This window comes from Castor canadensis, chromosome 4 (assembly GCF_047511655.1).
Source record: "Castor canadensis chromosome 4, mCasCan1.hap1v2, whole genome shotgun sequence".
NCBI classification, from domain to species: Eukaryota; Metazoa; Chordata; class Mammalia; order Rodentia; family Castoridae; genus Castor; species Castor canadensis.
The window spans coordinates 101812148-101833279 of NC_133389.1; positions in this window are offsets into that span (position 1 = coordinate 101812148).

A 21132-nucleotide genomic window follows, 5' to 3' on the forward strand; every position below is an offset into this window, starting at 1 on the left:
GGCTGCATAAAATTCCATTGTGCATAGATAGCACATTTTCTTAATCCATTCCTTAACTACAGCAACTTTAAATGCCTAAGTTGGAATTTAACATGAGATAACCATCTGAAGATGACTGATTCTTTCAAAAAGAGCTCTTCTATTTTGCTGAAGTTGACTTGCCACCATTTTCCTTTTTGTGGAGCTAGAGATGAATTCCCGTGCGTTAGACGTCCTGAGAAGCAGAGAGGCACTCTGCCACCCGACTACACCCACAAATCATGCTATTTCTTAAACCTACCTTTAAAAGCCAGCACAGTATATTTCTTCCAAAAATTCAAAGAATGAACATTTCTTGGGTGAATTTGGCTATCATATATCGTAAAAACTTTTGTAAATGTACTGCCAGTACCACAATAATATAATAAAAAATAAATTTATAAAATTCTTTTTGAACTTTCCTTCCCCCCCCACTTATGTATGTGCGTTTACCAACTTTTTGTTACTGTGACAACATATCTGAGAAGTCAACTGGAAGAAGAAAAGGTTGCTTTAAGCCCATTCAGCTTTGAATTCCATAATAGATTAATCATGGATGAGGTCCATATCCTCATGATCCATTCAGCTCTCATTAGTGCCATCATCTGGGACAAGCTTTTAACATATAAGACTTTTTGCTGGACACTTTAAGCTATAATTAAGCAAACTGACAAGACAGAAGTTGAAGATTATCATTTACTTCTGTGTCTACTTCTTGCAGAATAAACACAGGGAAAAAATCCTCTTAGATTACTGATGTGATATGTGTCAAATTAATCCTTTAAATATTAAAGATAAATAAAAGAAGACTAGATATGCTGTTTCTGCAAATACTTCTAATTTCATTTTTTCAAAAATTCAATTTTTTAGGGTAGATGAAGTTGTGGAGTATAAAAAGGTTGTGTTCTGGAGTCAGAGAGACCTGTCATATAATTCTAACTGTTCCATTTACTTATTCCAACTATGCTGCAACATCACCTAGTAGTTACAGCCTCAGTTTACTTGTCTGTATGATGGAGATAATAGTGATTAACTTTAAGTGTTGTCATGAAGGTGAGAGACAATAGAATAAAATGACTGCAGATCAGCAAACACAAAGTTGTACCTATTACAATTATTCAAAATTTAGTATTAGACTTCAGAAATGATTGATTCTGTAGAAATTCAACAATGTATGCATTCCATACCCTTTAAGAATGCAAAACAACATTTATTTATAATGAAATTGTCTACAAAGTGTAGATAAGGTAATCTAACCCAAGCCACTTTAAAAACACATGAAAAAATGTTCACCATCCCTGACCATAAAGGAAATGAAAAAATCAAAACCACATTAAGATTCTACTTCACTCCTAGAATGGCTACCATCAAGAACACAAACAACAACAAATGTTGGCAAGGATATTGGGGGAAAGGAACACTCATACTGCTGGTGGGAATGTAAACCAGTATAACCACTCTGGAAAAAAATTTGGAGGCTACTTAAAAATCTAAACATTGATCTACCTTATGATACAGCAATACCACTCCTGGGGATATACCCAAAAGACTGTGACACAGGTTACTCCAGAGGCACCTGCACACCCATTTTTATTGCAGTGCTATTCACAATAGCCAAGTTATGGAAACAGCCAAGATGCCCCACCACTGACGAATGGATTAAGAAAATGTGGTATCTATACACAATGGAATTTTATGCAGCCATGAAGAAGAATGAAATGTTATCATTCAATGGTAAATGGATGGAATTGGAGAACATCATTCTGAGTGACGTTAGCCTGGCCCAAAAGACCAAAAATCGTATGTTCTCCCTCATATGTGGACATTAGATCAAGGGCAAACACAACAAGGGGATTGGACTTTGATCACATGAAAAAGCGAAAGCACACAAGGGAGGGGTGAGGATAGGTAAGACACCTGAAAAACTAGATGGCATTTGTTGCCCTCAACGCAGAAAAACTAAAGCAGATACTTTAAAGCAACTAAGACCAATAGGAAAAGGGGAACAGAAACTAGAGAAAAAGTTAGTTCTAGAAGAATTAACTTAAAAGGTAACACACATGTACAGGAAAGCAATGCGAGTCAACTCCCTGTATAGCTATCCTTATCTCAACTAGCAAAAACCCTTGTTCCTTCCTATTGTTGCTTATACTCTCTCTACAACAAAATTAGAGATAAGGGCAAAATAGTTTCTGCCAGGTAGTGAGGGGTAAGGGAGGGAGTGGGGGGGGTGTAAAGGGAGGAGGCGGGGGGAAGGGGGGAGAAATGACCCAAACATTGTATGCACATATGAATAAAATAAAAAATTTTTAAAAAAAGAAAAGAAAAAGAAAACGGCAGACAACTTGTGGAGAAGCATTTTAGGTACAAGGAACAGAATGTGAAAAGAGCATTATGTCTTTGTAGAAAAAGTCATCTGTATGACTGGAATGGAAGTTTGACAATAAGATGTAAAATAAGTTTGAGGATGGAGGTGAAAAAAAAAAAACCTAAAAGTAGATCTGCCATAGGATCCATCAATACCACTCCTAGCAATATACCCCAAGGAATGTGAGTTAGGTTACAACAAAGGCACCTGCACACCCATGTTTATTGCAGCACTATTCACAATAGCTAAGCTATGGAAAGAACCAAGATGCCCCACTGCTGATGAATAGAGTAAGACAATGCAGTATATATATATACAATGGAATTTTACTCAGCCACAAAGTAAAATGAAATTTTATCATTTGCAGGTAAGTGGATGGAACTATAGAACATCATCTTAAGTGAAGTTAGCCAGGCTCAGAAGGCCAAAAGTGCATGTTCTCTCTCATATGTATAATATAGATCTAACACAAAAACAGCAATATTATGGAATACTGGTCACACTAAGGGGAAATCACTTATGAGAGGGATAGGGTAAAAGAAGGAAACTAAGAAGATGAATATGGTTGATATACTCTCTAGAATATAGAATTCTTAAGCTGGCTGAAACCACTTTAACAAAGGGACTAAGGTAGAATGAAGAAAAATAGAGAAGATGAACCAATTGGGGCTATAATACATATATAAATGGAAATATCACAAGGAAACTCCCTGTGTAGCTACCTTTATCTCAAAGAAGCAAAAATGTTTTCTTCTTCTTTTTTTCTTCTATAAAATCAGAGAACAGGAGAGCAGAACAGGTCCTGCTAAGGGAGTGGTTGGTACCAGTGGGAGGGTAGATGTGGCAGGAAAAGGGGACGGGGGAGGTGAATATGGTACAAAAATTTTGTATACATGTATGTAAATGCAAAAATGATACTTACTGAAACTATTCTAGGAATGGGGTGGGAGGATAAAAGAGAATGATGGAGGGAGTGAATTCAAGTATGAAGTATTTGATGCATTGTAAGAACTTTTGCAAATGTCACAATGTACCCCTACCCAGAACAACAATTTAAAAAATAAGAAATACAATTGCAAAAAAAAAAACAAAAACTGCTTTAGTTTAGTTTAGTTTTGTTTCTTCTTAAGGTGGAATTGAAAGACTAGAAAACATGACCAAAATGGGATGAAAATAAATATGTAGACTTATCCTTGGTGTTTCATTAATCTTTTTGTTTTTATCATTTCTTTTTGTCGGCATTCCTTCCAAGTGGAGTTAAAGAGACATTACAGATAGCTGTAGGATAAAAACGGTCCCCTTTGCACCCTGAAAATCCCTCTGCCCCGGGAAGACAGGATAGTTTTACAGTTTTTAGAGTCAAGGAGGAATACATAAGAAACACTGGAGTGGAGTGCGGATTGCTTAAGTGTGACTTCAGTTATCATACATTAAGACCCATGTGGAAGATACTAACTGGACCATGATATCTGGAGTATTATTTAAAAACCTTTTATTTCCTGCAATAAATTAAATGCCATCCAATATTCAGGCATTAGTTTTCAAATACAGGTATTTGGGATTTATATTTTCTTTAAATTGTGAAAACAGATGAGTGGAGGTCCATAATTTGTCTGTAATTATTTAGTAAATGAGTTGGTGCTTATCTTCTTATCATGCTTATTGACAGTGAATTTGGGTGGTAATAACTGATAAAAAGATTGTCATAGCTCACAATTGCCAGGCATGGAACCCCTTCCAAATGTTTTGGCTTGAAAATGACTGTTAAAGCAATTGCCTCCATAATTTGATTGGAATAAGCATATTAAGATGAAAAGTATCTCAGAAATGCCGAGATAATGTCTTGTTCTTCCTCTCCCAACTCTCTGAACAAATGAGTGGGTATTTGCTCTGGGGCTTTATTAACCTTCACTAATTGCCCTCACTGCCAAGATACCTCACCACTTTCTGTGTGCATCACACAATTGTGCCTTTCATTCAAGTAAGTCATTATTGTTCTCTGGTTCCTACTTCTTGTTTCAAGATGATAAGTGCCCTGGGAAAGGGGTCTGTATCTTATCCATGTTAAGCCTGTGTATACAAAAATCTCCATAGTGTGCAGCAAAAGATAATCAACTAATACTTAGTCAATATATCTTAAGATTTCTGTACTTATAAAATGTGGAAAGATGAAAATGAGCACTATCAGTAGAAATATGAATTGATGCAGCATACTTTCTAGAATAATTTATAATGCGTGAAACTGTCAAATGTAAAGCCCTCAATTTAGCAATCCATACCTGGAACACATTTCCTGAACTTTTCCATGTGTATAATCTTCCCTATGCCACTCCAGCTGTGTTTCTAATTAGAAAAACCTTATTCTTTGTTTTATTCAAAATTTTTGAGCTTAATTAAAGTATAATTGACAAAATGAATATATTTAAGATGTAAAATGTTTTTGATATAGATATGCATTGTGAAATTCTTACCTCAATTAAGAAAAATAACACAGTTTCACCTCACATAACTACCAGTGTGTGTGTGTGTGTGTGTGTGTGTGTGTGTGTGTGTATAAAGGTAGTGTTGAGAATTTTATAATTTCAGCTTAGTTACTATATCTTTTTGGAATGTTCTACTAGGCTTTAAAAATGTTAGGACTTAATTTCGATTACCCAACATATTACTTATCTCAGCATTCATTATTTACTTATGCAACTTTTATATGTTCTATGCTTACCAGAGTATGTCCATCATATTGGTTATATTTAATATGTGTCTGTCAAATTAATGAGTAAATGGCTGAATAAATGAATAAATTGGTGTACTTGTATCCATGCATAGAATAATTATAAATATGTAAATATTATAATTTTAAAATTTAACAACCATCATAATATTAACATTTTTGTTAGTGAAATACCTCATTTTATTAAAAGATTAGTAAAACATATAATCACTGGATCAAAGAATAATCAATTCATATTCCTACTATAAATATCTTTTCAGTAATTATGAAATGGTGACCTGTAAATGCATAGGTCTGGACCCGCACGGATCCATGAATCACCCTGTGATGAGGGTTATATAATTTTCATTCATATTCTACTATGTAGTATCTGGAATTTATCCCTCAACATCACTGTGCAGTGGCATGACTCAGGAGGGAATCCTTTTCAATCATTCCAACATAAGCAACGTTCTCCTGTCCTTTAATACCAAGTTAAGAATCCTTCAATAGCCAATCCTCTCATAAATGCATGCAATGAACATAAAGAATTTAAGAATATAATTATGTTTGAGAAAGTTTGGGTATTTAAGTTTTCTTCTAATTTTTGTGCATATTGAACAACCATCAGTTTAATTATCTCTCCTATCCCCACAAGGAATCTAAGACACCATTTTGCACAGCTTGCTTCTCCACATAGTATGTGTGCTTTTACATATATATATATATATATATATATATAATGTGTATATATGTACATATATTTTTATCAAGCTTTCAAACAACCAATTATATCCTATCTCATCTAATTATTTGTCAATTAATTAAAATGACTATATATTTATTCATTGTCCTCCCATTCACTTGATGTAACCACCTAAATACAAAAGTAGGGAAACAGATTCAAAAAGAGAAAATTTTTTTGCGGCTTCTACAAGGATTGAACATGAGTACCCAATAGAAAGAACACCAGAAACTACCTCCTCACACCAAGTCCAGAGCTCCTGGCACTTCAAAAATTACCTTTCACTGCAAAGAGTATGTTACAAAGTTAGAGTGCTGTTACTGGCATTTTAGATCTTAAGCCTCACAATTCTCAATCTGATATTCACTTTTCTGAATTCATTATAATTAATATTCTCAAATGGAAAATATTTTCCAATTTTTATTTCAATTATTTGCCAAAAATATCAAATAGTAAGAACAGAATACACACATACACACACACACACACACACTCACTCACTCTTCCTACTAAAACAAAGGTATTAAGAGTTCCTGTCTAAAAGTTAAAAAATTACCTTAATTATTTAGCATGCAAATATTTCCTGTAACTCTCTTATTCCATCCTCCTACCCTCTAGTGAGATTAATTGTGTGACAAATGACATAAGATGGCCTTATGAAATTTCGGTCTGGAACAATTTTTACTCCTAATGGAAATTATAAATAATATGTGCCTTTCGTCAACTGCATTCTTCAGTAATCTAATTGTACCAAGCTAATGAGACCTGGGTTAGGAAATGTTCTGAGGTTCCCATGCCCCAGGTCAGGGAAAGCTGAAGATGTTGCTTAGCAGATGTGCTCAGTCTCAGGAGAGTGGCCGCTGAACACTTGGTCATTCCCCAGAGCCCTGGCTGTGCAAGAGCTTGTACACTTGACCTTTCTGCTAGAGGTAAAGAGCCTTCCTGTTGGTTAGTAGCAAAAATGAAGAGGGAGGGAGGCAGGCAGAGATAAAATCCAGCTTCCAACTATCTGTTCCCCCACCACCTTTTCTTTTATTAATTATGTGGAAGATTCTCCCCACTTTCTTACCAAGGAACAATGTCTGGAAATGTTGCCTTTTCAGAAACTAACATGTGTTGACATCTGCATGGGGTGACAGGGACCAAGGGGCCAAGGAAGTGTCTCATGAGAACTAAAACACCTCTTTTCTCCATTTCACTAAAATAGTATTATTTATTCTGTATCTACAAAGGTTGACATAACACCACTCCAGGCTATTACAGACTTCAATTTGCTTCAAAGACGATTTTATACTACAGTTGGAAGACGTGTTTAAACAAAAAAATTCAAATATGTTATAAAAGTGGCACATGCTATAATCTCCCTTGTAATCTTGAGGTTAGGAAATTTGATCAACAGGGCTGAGATACTATTACTTATATCCTCCAATGATGTCATGTAAGGACAAGATGACCTTAAGAGTTAATTTCATTATTTTAGTCAATCTCCAAATTCCAATAAGAGATTCCCTGCCCCCACCAGTTCCTCATAAGTTTTGTTTTGTTTTGTTTTCTTATTTCTCTTTCAATTCAACTGGGAAGTAGGTTTGTGTGTGTATGTGTGTGTTTCTTTCTTTTGCTTATTTTTTTGCTTTCTTTTTTAAACCTAAGTGCAAGTAACCTTTCTCCCCCCTTCCTTCTACAGCCTCATGTTCCTGGAGCCTGAAAATACACATGTAAGCACACAAATCTTTCATATCTGTGATGCTTTTCTTCCTGTCTCCCAAGAGAGTGCTGATTCTATAGCATCACACTAGCAAATGATTGCTCCTTTCGTAAGCCTCTTGGGGTTTTATTTAGGTTATTTCAAATGTCCCAAGTATGAGGAAACTCACTGTTTCTAAGAAAATGGTCAGTTCTCAGGCACTGGGAGCACTTTTCCCTGCAAATTCTTTCCTTTTCATCCCTTAAGCTCTCCATTTGCATTCTGCCAAAGTATTCTTCCTCTCCTGAGTTACATCTTTTACATATTTGCAGACTATTATCATGCTCCTTTTAGCAATCACTTAGCCAAAATATACATTACTCTGTGCTATTTTAATCTTTTCATATAAATCAAGTCCTTGGTCCCCTAATCATTTTGTTTTTCTTTTGTGAAGTCACTCCAATTTGGCTTTGTGTTCCATGACAAAAATGGAAGACAGATTTCCCTGTTTAGACTCAATTCTGTCATGTTGTGACACCATCACCTCCCACATATGAAGCTTTTTCATAATGCCAACTAAATCAATATCCTCTCACATTGTTGGATTATATTGCTGTTACATCCCCTTCTCCCTGGAGGTAACCCGGCAAGAATCCTGAAGTGGTTCATTATGTTATTTTTGAGCAATAATCAGAGTAGAAATCACATTAATATGTGTAAAGACAGTAGAAACAGACCTCCACGTCCCCACCCCAAATTTCCCAAACATTTATTAGATCTATAGAATTTTCAACATTTTTTCAGGGAATTTTCATTAAGAACGAAACAGGAGGGAAGAACAGGTTCTGCCTGAGAAGGCAGGGATTTGGCACCAGTGGGGAGGGGAAGAAGGTGGGGAAAGGGCATGGAAAGGTGAATATGGTGCAAATACTGTGCACACATGTATGTAAATGGAAAATGACTCCTGTTGAAACCGTTCCAGGAATATAGAGAGGGGAGAATAAAGGAGAATGTTGGAGGGCGGTAAATTCAAGTATGATATATTTGATATAGTGTAAGAACTTTTGAAAATGCCGCAATGCACTCCCACCAAATACAACAACAAAAAAAGCATGAAACAGACATGAAAATTTCACAGGAGGGAAGATTTTTAGGTGAGGGAAACACAAGTTTAAAATGAGTGTACCTCTTTCAACTTCACCAAATATACTTTGATACAGGCACAGAATCAAAATTAGTTTCTTTTATAAGCACTTGATAAATTTCACAAAGAAAACTAAATGAAACATGAATACTTATGAAATTTTTCAGAAACATTTTCTTCCATAAGTGTATCAGATTGCTGCCTTTAAATTTGTGTCATTCAGTGATAATCCTTCAGTTTCCTGATTGGGTAATGTATTTGGAACTGGCTTGCCTTTGAATCACTCTTTATGCTCAAGGCGGGTGTGGATGTTAATCCTTGGGTCATTAACACCTCATATATGTGAGTTCAGAAATCTGGGGTGTGCCGGTGTGTTTTCACTGACAACATTAGTAGCATTTCTTGGAAAACCAGTGGTTTTGTTTTCTGAAGGCTTGATTTGAAATATTTTCCACATAGGCACTTTCACTGTCACTCAGAGTAATCACTTGTTTGGAATTTGGTTTTATTTTAATTCTTCCTTTTTGAATTAATTGATATGTAGGAATATGTACTTATGTGTGTGTATGTGTGTGTTTGTGTGTGGTACTGGGGTTTGAACTCAGAGTCTTGTGCTTTCTAAGCACTTGAGCCAAGACTTCAGCCCTTATTACTTTATGTTATTTTTTTTTCCAGGGTCTCATGTTTTTGCCCAGGTAGGTCTGGACTCTGATTCTCCTACCTATGGCCTCCCATGTAGCTGGAAATACAGATGCACATCACACATCTGGATTGTTTGTTGAGATGGAATCTTGCTAACTTTTTGCCTGGCTAACCTCAAACCATGATCCTCCCAAACTTTACCCCCTGAGTAGCTGAGTAGCTGGGATTATAGTGGGTGCCACTACACACACCTCATCATAGCTTTAATCTAATGTGTAAGTTCAAAATCATAAGTCAATTTAAAGTTCCTGCATATCTTGCACATCATTTCCCAAAAAACAAAAACTACTGAGAAAATTACCCACTGAAAATGTGTCAAAATAATGCAATGCAAACATGCACATGAGAGAAAAAGTTTGTCTTGGAAATTTCCTAGCTACATTTCCTTTGATGATGTATATCCTTTTATAATAGCAAAAGAAATACAAAATAATAACACAAACTGGACTCTGTCTTGCAGCAAGGTAGGAATTCCAGGTCCTGCCTCACTTAGCAGTGTTTTCTGACACCAAGCCTTTGTAGCTACTGGTCCTTCTGTTTGAATGCTCTTCCCTCAGATACATGCATGGCAAGTCACCTTTGCTTCCATGGCATTTTTTGTTAAAATGTCCCTATCTTTGTAAGGGAAGCACTACCAGCTCTTCTAGTATGAAAGGCATGGAAATTTTTGGCAATAACTTTAACTGCCTGCCTTTCTTCAACAGTATCTAGAAATATAACAAACATATACCATATGCCATAATGCGACCAAAATAAAAGCAAAGAACATTCTGAGTATGTACAACAAAGGGAATTTAAGAGAGGTAATTGGTTACACTAAGCTTTGGAAAAGGCTACAGAGGACTTTTGGTTAGGGTATAATGAGAAAACCCAGAGTTTAGTAAGAGCAGACAGTGTCTGCCATTCTTAAAGTTGAGATACAATGAGCCAGGAAGGTCATTGGAGCCCAAGGCCATATTCATGTGGAGAAATTTGGAACCATGTAGGGTTCTTTCAGAAGGAACTGAACCATAGAAAAAAATGTCACCTCAGATAGGACTACTGCCAAGGGGTAGAGAAATGAAATTATTCCACTTTCCCCTTTCCTGCCCTCCATACTCATAATACTTCTTTCCTCTGGTAAAGCCTAGTCAAAAGTTATCAAACCCTAGAGACCCATTCTGTAGGAGTCTACCAGACAGCAAATAAAGCAGCACAAGAAAAAAGGGCAACATGGATGCCAAACAGACCCAGTAACTGAAAACCAAGCAAAACTCTAGCAAAGACGCAGTTAAACATTTAATCCAATTAATTTTTTTTCTCAGTGAGTATTCTGGAAATTACACCAGTGAATGTTTTAATGGTGAAAAGATGCTTGAAACATGAAAAAGACATTATAAGAAGTTCTCTGGTACATGGGCATAATAATAGGTACTTGTGCTTAATCATGTGGATAGACAGGACGTTTGATTCAAAGAGTGCAGTTGGTGATGGTAGTGGGTTGGAGACGGTGTGGGGAAAATTTATTATCTCAGGATAATTTAGAAACTGACAATAAGGAAGAAGGATCTTATGTATAATCTTTTCTGTTTCTTTACAAATCTGGACATTAAACAAAGGGAAATAATCTACTTAACTTGGTATTTACATTTTCCATTTAAGATTTTAAAAAGTATGAATACAAAATGTTTACAGTAATCATTTAGTTTTTTTAAGTGAATTAGTTTTTTTTTTTAGTGATGTAAGAATAAGAACTAAATGCTATTGTGGCAACTTAGGAAGAAAAGATGAGAGAGAGAGTAAGAGAGAGAGAGAGAATCTTCTGGAAATAAATTGAAGAGGACTCTGTATACACAGAAGTTTGGTGGATATTTTTTAAGCTGTTTAATATTGCTGACTGGACATCTTTCCATGACAAATACCAGATGGAAAAATCAGTTGAGAGTCACAAGCTGAGGATGATTTCATTATAAAATGATCATTTGCTCATAATTATCTAGAAAAGCCCAAAACTCTACAGTGCTTTCATAATAACATTGATATTACCAAAATATAGAATGAATATACTTTTGCTAAAAGTTTACACTCTAATCTGCAGGAAAAAACTAATTTTTCTAATATGATAAGCACATAAAATGTCTGTCTTAATTTTAAAATTGGCATTTCAATTTCCAGGAACACATGTCACCATGACACCATTTGCAGTTTTGTTATGTACAAAAATACTGTAATAACACATACTTTCAGATTAACCAAACAACCAATAATAAAGAAGATAAAGTGAGTTACTCTAATTCTAATGTAAATAAAAAGCTTATTTTTGCTCTCACATAGCAGCACATAACAATAAATAAAATGCTTTTAATCAGTTTTAAGGGACCAAGAAATCAATTTAGCCAATGCCCCTTGCAATGACCACACAGCCTGTCTAGGGCTGCGTTATAACATGTTTGAATTGTTATTTGGTGGTAAACAAAATGAGAAGATCTGTCACTGAAACTTAAATAAGAGAGATGGGTTACACAAATGGCACCATTCTAAACCTCAGTGCTGTGGAGTCAACAGTTTGAAGCTGCTCTCCCAGCTAACCACAGTAGATTGTTTTCCAGAAAGGAAAGATTAAAAGCTAAAAAATCACGACCTTTGGCTTTTGACATAAATTCTAAGATGCGAAATGCAATTTGAAAAACTGGTGAAATCTTAAGTTATTGCTACAAAGTAGAATAATGACCATATATCTGCAACAGCTAAATATATACACATATATACCCAATTTGGACTCACACGTTTTCTCTCCAGCATAAAGTATATAAATGAATGTGCAGTTCTAGGATTTTACCCCCTTTGTATTTCCAGAGGAAAGCCTCAAGCTGCTGATTCCCTGGATAATGCAAATTGTTTACAAGTACGACATCCAGAGAAAATAAGCCTTCATAAATACGGAGAATTTGTTTCCTCTGACATTTTAATAGCCCCTATTTAGAAGTCACTTTGTACAGGCATTACTTTGTGATGTTGCAATTTTGAGCTTTCTTGAGAAGCAGAATGTGTAACTTCTGCTATATATTAAGCAAACTAAAATTAGGGAATTATCTCAAAATTTGGCACATGTATAAGTTATTTGAAATAAAAATATGTAGCTTTATTATTGACCATGACTTTCAGCAGTAATTTATGATATTATCACTAAAATAAGCCTTATTTTAGATACTAATTATAAAATAATACAATATAGTATACTATGATAGCATTCATAATTTATCTATGATTATAAAAAGCATCAGATATTTGTAACTATCAGGTATGTGTCAAATCAGTAACTTTTAAATTACTTTCAATCATGCTTCCAAAAAGGAACAATTAATACCTGTGCTCCAAATAAGTGTACAATAAAGAGTTAATGGCCCTTTTCACTCCATTGTAAAAATAGAATTCCAAATTGTATTCAGTGGCACAGAGCAGTTTAACAAGCTATACTTTTCATTTCTCTTTAGAAATAAGAGCTATCATATTATAAATCCTGGAGGAAAAAGATCTCGGGATGATAGAACTGATAAGTAACAAGCCATATAGTGATGAGTCAGATAAAAACCATTCTATAAAACACCCTTTTTCATAAATTCCATAATTCTGGATACACCAATACAATGAAACATGCACAGTATCATTAGTTGTCATTAGAAAAGACACACACACTCACACACACACACACACACACACACAGAGATCATCTCACTCATGAGTTTATTTTTACAATCCTGAGATTCTATTCTGAAAACATGACTTGGCCTTTGGAGTTCACATATCACAGCTATACATTGGTTGCTTTGGACATGTCATAGTCTTGAAAACTTAAAGGGGAATTTTTATTTGTTGGTCTTCTTACAAAATATTTTGTTTTGTTTGCAAGAGGTTTAAGATAACTTATTATTCTTGAAGGAAAAATTGAGGCATGCTTTGTTGTTAATTTTGAATGTGTAATTAATTTGTACTTCTTTCAAAATAAACTGTGAGAAAAGTGAACATGTATCACTTCTGAACTTTCAAGATGGTGTGCTGAGAAAATGGGTTCATTTCATATTCCTCCTGAGATCTACATTAAAACAAATACATACATACACATGGCCACATAAAATGAACAGGACAGAAAACTTAAGAGGCTGGATGGGTGATCAGTGTCATAATAGATATTTCAACGAGGTCTGGGAAGGCTGAAATTAGACACAAGGTTGTAAATCAAGATTAAAGCAGAATTTGCTGCAAAGAAGATGCTCTGGGAGATGAGAGTCAATCTTACCATCAGATGTTAGAATGGCTTTGGGCTCAGGGGATGGGATTGTATGCAGTGAGAAAAGGAGAGGTAACATGAGAACAAAGTTGTGACTTATGTCAGTATTTGAGACATTTGTGTCAAGCGTACACAACAGCCTCATGCAGAACCCAAGCAAATCATCATTTACCTTTGTGGATGGAAAAAACCCAGAGATTTCTTTACCAAAGAAGTTAAATGAACTAACTACCTGGAAAAAGAGTAAGAAAGACCAGTGTGCATACTAAATCAATGAACAAATCTGTGATCATTGTGACATGTAACATGGAACCAGAGAACCAGACACTCAGCACCTTGGTAGTTAAATATGCAAAGAACCCTGACAGTTTGCTTGCCTATCTCACATGCACAAGTCTCTACTTCTGGGTCAAGGGAGGAGCACAAATGGAACTATTGCACATTTTCCAAAGATATATATTTCTGCTAATTAATTATGCATTCTTAATTTCAACAGGAAAATAAAGAGCATCTAAAACAAAAAGAAAATTGAGAAAATTGCTGGGAAAAAATTATGTAATTATTAGTACACAATATCAACTCAAGGTGGATCAAAGACCTTAATATAACTCCTGAAACTTTGAAACAATTACATAAAGTAGAAGGAAATACACTGGACCATACAGGCATAGAAAACAACTTACTAAACAGAACTCAAAAGGCTCAGCAGCTAAGAGAAAGAATGAACAAATGGAGTTGCCTCCAACTAAAAGCTTCTGCAGAGCAGAAGAAACAGTCACTAGACTTAAAAGACTGTTGACAGAATGGGAGAAAATCTTTGCTAGCTATTCACCCAATAATCTACCTTCATCCAAAATCTAGAGGCAGTTCAAAAAACTCAACCCCCAAAGCATACACATCCTAATAAAGAAATGGGCACATGAATTGAACAGGGAATTTTCAAAGAGAGCGATACAAATGGCCATTTAATACACGAAGTGTTCAACTTCCCTGGACATAAAAGAATGTAAGTCAAAACTACATTAAGATTTCATGTCACCCCAATGAGAATGACTATATTCAAGAGCAAAAACAACAAGAAATGTTTATGAGTATGCTGTGAAACAGGAACCCTTATACACTATTGATGGGAATATAAGTTAGTATAACCATTATGGAAGGCATTATGGATAGTTCTTAAAAAGGTAAATGTAGAACTGCAGTAGAATCCAGTGATAACACTCTTGGGCATATATCCGAAGGAACATGTCAGAGTACAGTAGAGACACTTTCTCACCAATGTTTATTGCAGCATTGGTCACAAGAGTCAATATATGGAAACAACCCAAATGCCCTACCACTGATAAATGGATTAAGAAAATGTAGTGTATATATATATATATGCAATGGAGTTTTATTCAGCCATAAGGATGAATGAAACTATGAGACTTTTTTTAAAAGAAAATATGTGGTTTGAAGGTAAATGGGTGGAATTAGAAGACATCATGTTAAGTGAAGTAAGCCATGTTCAGAAAGACAAAGACTGCATGTATTCACTCATTAGTGAAGGATAGATCCAAAAGGTAAACATACACACAAAAACAAACATCATACACAAGCTTATATGTAGAACATGTTTGTAATAGTGAAACTGCTCTATGGAACTCAGGAAAAGAGGGAATGCAAAGAGAATTATAGAGAATCAACAGTATCGAAATACATCTGTGCAGGTAGAGGATATAAGAAAATAGGGGTGGGAGGTAAGGGGATCAAAGAGTAACAGGACGGGTTGAAGTGACTAAAATAAAGTATACTTACGGTGGGGAGTATGTCCCAAGCCATAAAATAAACCTCCTTTCTCTGACTTCACCATGCCTCTTTACTTGGTGTTTAGGGGTGGGTAGCTGGACCTGGAATATGTAATCTTAGGAAGTTGGGTCCAAAACTGCGATTTCAACAGGCCTGTAAAATGAGTACAGTGTGTGGGGCATAATTGTAGGAGGGAGGAAGGAGAATAAAGGAGATAAAGGTGAGGGAATATGACTGATGGGCTTCATAGACATATATGAACTAGAATGGGGAAACCTCTTGCACTTGCTTTAAGTGAGGCGGGAAGGGGTTGAGGAGGGAAAATGGTAGGAGCAATCTAACCAATGTACAATGAAGGCCTATTTGGAATTGTTGCAATGAATCCCCCCGTACAATGAATATAAAAATTAAAAAGAAAAACTAAATAAAATGTGAATGGAGGAAATAAGATCCAGTCGTTCTTGATACTTGTATATTTTTTTCCTTAGCTGTCCCAAGCATCAGAACACTAGCTGTTTAGAGAAGGAATTTAATCCTATTTGTTCTGTCAGTGAACAATATTCACATGGCATAATAACGCAAACACTGTAAATTGGTTTTCAACTTTAAAAATCAATCTATGGACAAAATATGCAAGAATTGCTGTGTGAAGATGAGAATACAAATATTAATCTGCATATTAACTTAACTAAATCAGAAAATTAAGGGTAAGGAATGGGAAGAGAAACATTGTTTAGCCCACTGACCAACACTGACAGGTCAATAAATAGAAGTGTGTGTGTTCTACTCAATTTTATGAAGATAACAGATGGAAGATCTCAATGATGAAACAACCAAATGTTGGAAGAGGAATCATAACAGAACAAGGATCTAGTGTGTAATTTATCTGTGTTGATTTCTTTTGAGTAAAAAATCTTCCTCCCCGTATCTATGTGGTATACTTCATTGAAGTCTCCTGAATGTCACTATTTAAGAGAGAGCTTTCTGGAAATCAGCACAAACAGTATTGCCCTTCTGCTTTTAGCACTCTATCCCCTTAACTTCATTTTTCCTCACAGCATTTTTCATCATCTGAGATCCGTTTTTAAAATTTATTATTATTATTATTGTTGTGCTGGGGGTACATTGTGACATTTATAAAAGTTCTTACAACATATCATAGTTGAATTTATTCTCTCCATCATTCTCCTTTATTCTCTCTACCCCATTCCTGGAATGGTTTCAACAGATCTCATTTTTCCATTAACGTACATGTATACACAATATTTGCACCATTTTCAGTCCCCAACACCTTCTCTCCACACTCTTCTCCCCTCCAGCCCAGTAGTACCAATACTCCAGACAGGACCTGTTCTGCCCTCCTGTTCTCCATTTTTGTAAAAATATGACATTTTTGTTTGTTCAAGTTAGCTACACGTTGGTTTCCTTCTGACTCTTCCATGTATATATGTATAACACGGATTGAAATCATGTGAGATTTATTTATTATTTATTTATTTATTTATTTATTTATTTATTTATTTATTGTGCTGGGTAGAGGTACATTGTGGCATTTTCAACAATTCTTACAATATGTCAAATATACCATACTTGAATTTACCCCCTCCACCTTTCTTTTTTATCACTCTCTTTCCCATTCCTGAAATAGTTTCAATGGGTATCATTTTTCCATTTACATACATGTGTACACTTAATACTATATTCACCTTTCCACACTTTTTCCCCACCTCCTCCCCTCTCTCATTGGTACCAGCCCCCACAGGCAGGACCTGTTCTATCCTCCTGTTTCTTGACTGTATAAAAGAAAAAAAAGAAACATTTTTGCTTCTTTAATATAGCCATACAATTAGTTTCCTGTGGCCCTCCCATTTATATATGCATTAGAGTCCAACTTGGTTCATCTTCTATTTTTCTACTTTCTACTTAGTCTCCTTCTTAGGATGGTTTCAGTAGGTTTAAAAATTCTATATTCATTCTAGTATAGGAAGTACATCAACCATATTCACCTTATAAACTTCCATCTTTTACATTCCCTCTCTCATATGTGAACTTCCCTTAGTGTGATCTGTTTTTCATACTATTCCTTGTATTTTTACTAGGTCTATATTCTACATAAGAGAGAAAAAAATGCAGCTTTTGGCCTTCAGAGCCTGACTAACCTCACTTAAGATGATGTTGTCCAGTTCCACACATTTACCTGCAAACGACAAAATTTCATTCTTCTTTGTGGCTAAATAAAATTCCACTGTATATGAGTTACACAGTTTCTAATCCATTCCTCAGTAGTGGGGCATCTTGGCTGATTCCATAGCTTAGTTATTGTGACTAATGCTGCAATAAACATGGCTGTGCAAGTACTTTCATTGTAATCTGACTTACATTCTATCCAGTGTATCCCTACGAGTGGTGTTGTAGATCATACAGCAGTTCTATTTTTAGTTTTTTGAGGAGCCTCTCTACTGTCTTCCATAGTGGTTGTACTAATTTACATTCCCACCAGCAGTGTATGAGGGTTCCTTTCTCCCCACATCCTCACCAGCATTAGCTGTTGTTTGTGTTTTGATGGTAGCCATTCTAATAGGAGTGAGGTGGAAACTTAATGTGGTTTTGATTTACATTTCCTTCATGGTCAGGGATGTTGAACATTTCTTCATGTGTGTTTTTAGCCATTTGGACTTCTTCCTTTGAAAAAGCTGTATTTTGTTCTATTGCCTATTTCTTCATTGGGTCTTTGTTTTTTGTTGTTGTTGTTTTTGCTAGTCCCTGTATATTCTGATTGTCAATCCCTTGTCCGATGTATAGCTGGCAAAGATTCTCTCCCATTCTGTACGCAGCCTGTTCCATTTAGAGAACATTTCTTTTGTTTTACAGAAACTTTTAATTTTATGTAGTCCCATTTGTCAATCCTTCTCTTGTATGTTAATTTGTTTATTTTTTTATTAGAGTGTAAATTCCATAAGGATAGAGATTGTGTCTGTTTTGTTCACTGATATATTATATGAGTACTTAGGGGAAGCAATGACTGACTTTTGCTGGTGTTTAGTAAATGTATTTTGAATATATAAGGGATTTTAAGTCTTGTGTTACCACTTACATAGACATTAGTTATTCTTGAAGTTGAATAGTCATGGATGGGCTTTAAACTAAACCTGACATTCACACCCCATGGAGAAGTTTAGGAGAAAGTGAAAAGGAGGTTATTAGGATATGTTTCAACTCTTGAAAAGAAACAATCAAAGATTATCTTCCAATAAATGCACAGGAAAGTAGCATAAAGAGCAATAGCTTTGTAATAAAGATAGAATATTTTTTTAATCAGCAAGTTAGCTTTTGCTTTATCATAGTTATGTAAAACTACATTTCAATTCTTTATAAGAGGAGGGATCTTTTTCACTACTGGATTAATTTTAAAATGATGTTAGTTTGCTTCCTGTTGCCTACTCTGAAAGTTTATGTTAATTTATAGTTACTATTAAATTTTTCTTCATTTACCTAGAATGCAAAACTGTACTCTAAGCAATTTCTGTTTGCATTAAAATGTTTTAAAGAATTAAAATATTAGAAATGCATTGGAAATCTATGATGGGAATATCATCATGCAAGATAGTCTTTGGAGTTATGTTTTTTTAATTTTTTCTAAAATGTATCAAATGGCATTGTCACATGGACCTCATAATTTCACATATAGTATAAACTAACAGAGTTGAAAGGAACACTACTTTATAGTAGGAATTAAGTAATATAAATGTAACTAAGATTTCTGTTTCATCCCATTTGCCCAATTTTATCAACTGGTGAAATTTACTAGCTGATCAGGGAGCTAAGAAAGAGTAATTATTATTATTAACAGCGAGAAGAAAGTTTTGGAGAAACTGAACAAAATGAAACACACTTTAAATTAATTTGATGTTGCCCCAGAGTCTGGAAATAAGAGGTGTATATTTATGCTGGCTAACAAATGAGACAAAACACCACAACCTTACCCAGACAATTTCATTATAAAACAGAATATGTATAGTAACACTACGCCACTAATACATGCTACTTAAATTGAAATCCAGTGCTGCATGGCACCATGATTTGTTGCCTTGTAGCAAAACTACAAAACAACTGAAGGTAAATAACTGAATACAAGAGTAAAGATGAAGAATTAAGTGGTAAGATTCACTATAAATGGTGCTTTGTGCTTCCAGAAAAGGTGAAGTTTCATTCCCACTGTTAGCACCAGATCAAAGTAGGTGTGTGATAAATCCACTTTGTGTGAATGAGTGTCCACTTCTGGTCCCATGTTTTATGCAGGTAATTATGCATCAGCTTCCTCTCTAAATATTCATCATTACTGCATCTCAATTTCCTCATGTGTTAAAAAGGAGAACATAAGACAGGTGTGGTAGCTCAGACCTATAATCCTACCTATTCCAGAGGAGGAGACAGGGAGGATCCTGGTTTGAGGTTAGTTCAGGTGAAAAGTTTGCAAGACCCCATTTCAACCAATAAAAGGTTGGGCACAGTGGTGTGTACCTGTATTTATACAGAAATTATAAATAAGAGGATCACAATCCAGACTGGTCCAGGCATAAATGCAACACCCTATCTCAAAAAATATTTAAAATAGAAAGGGCTGGAGCATGACTCAAGTTGTAGAGTACCTTCCTAGAAATCACAAGTTTCTGAAATCAAACCCCAATACTGGAGAGACAGAACTATATTATGAAAAGATCTAAATCTGTACTTGACATATGGTAAACATTCAAGAAATATTCAATATGATTTTCATTTATATACAAGTCTAAATATTCTCATCCCACTGTGACTAAGTTGTAACTTTCACTTTTGTGTGAATTTTTTTGTTGTAGTAGCTTTTTTAATTCACTTATTTTTAATTTTTAGTAACTAATTTGTTTTGCATTGGTCTTAATGCCTTTTTTCCCCTCTAAAGTATAGCAACATGCTTGGAAATCCAAAACCTTTCTAGCCTGATATTCTTATCCACACATGTATCTATATAGACATTCTCTTTCAGTACTATTGTATTAGTCAGCCTTACATTGCTGTGAAGAATGCATGAGAAAATCAACTTATAAGGAGGAAACATTTACTTTGTCTCATAGTTTTGGAGATTTTAATCCATGGTCACTTGGCCCTTTGCTTCTGGGACTGTAGTGAGGCAGCACATCAGTCTTTACTTCATGGCAGCTGGAAAATTAAGAGATGGAGAAGAAGGATGAGGGTCCCAAAATTCCTTTTGAAAGCATGTCCCTGTATAACTGAAAGACTTCCAAGTAGGCACTATTTCTTAAATATCCCAATAACTCCCCAAAGCCATAAACAAAGGACCAAGCTTTGAACACATATGTCTTTGTGGGGACACTTATCCAAACCACAGCAAATCTCTTTTAGAACTGACACCAATGACTTCTTTTATTGTCATCCATCCTCCAGTGTTACACACATAGTAAAATTAAAATTCTAGAGGAATGGTAAATTACAATTTTCTACACTTTTGGTAAATGTCCATCTATAGCTAATGTCTAAGTAAGTAGATACAAACAAACCTTACCTAGAGATACTATTTTTTCTTTGATAAACCTTTCTTGTCCAATCTCAATTCCTATTGTTATTTCTCTTCCCATCTTTTTTCTTTATTTGTTTGAAAATATTAACTGAGCACAAAGTTTTCATATCAACCCATTAGTTAAGATACTTTAA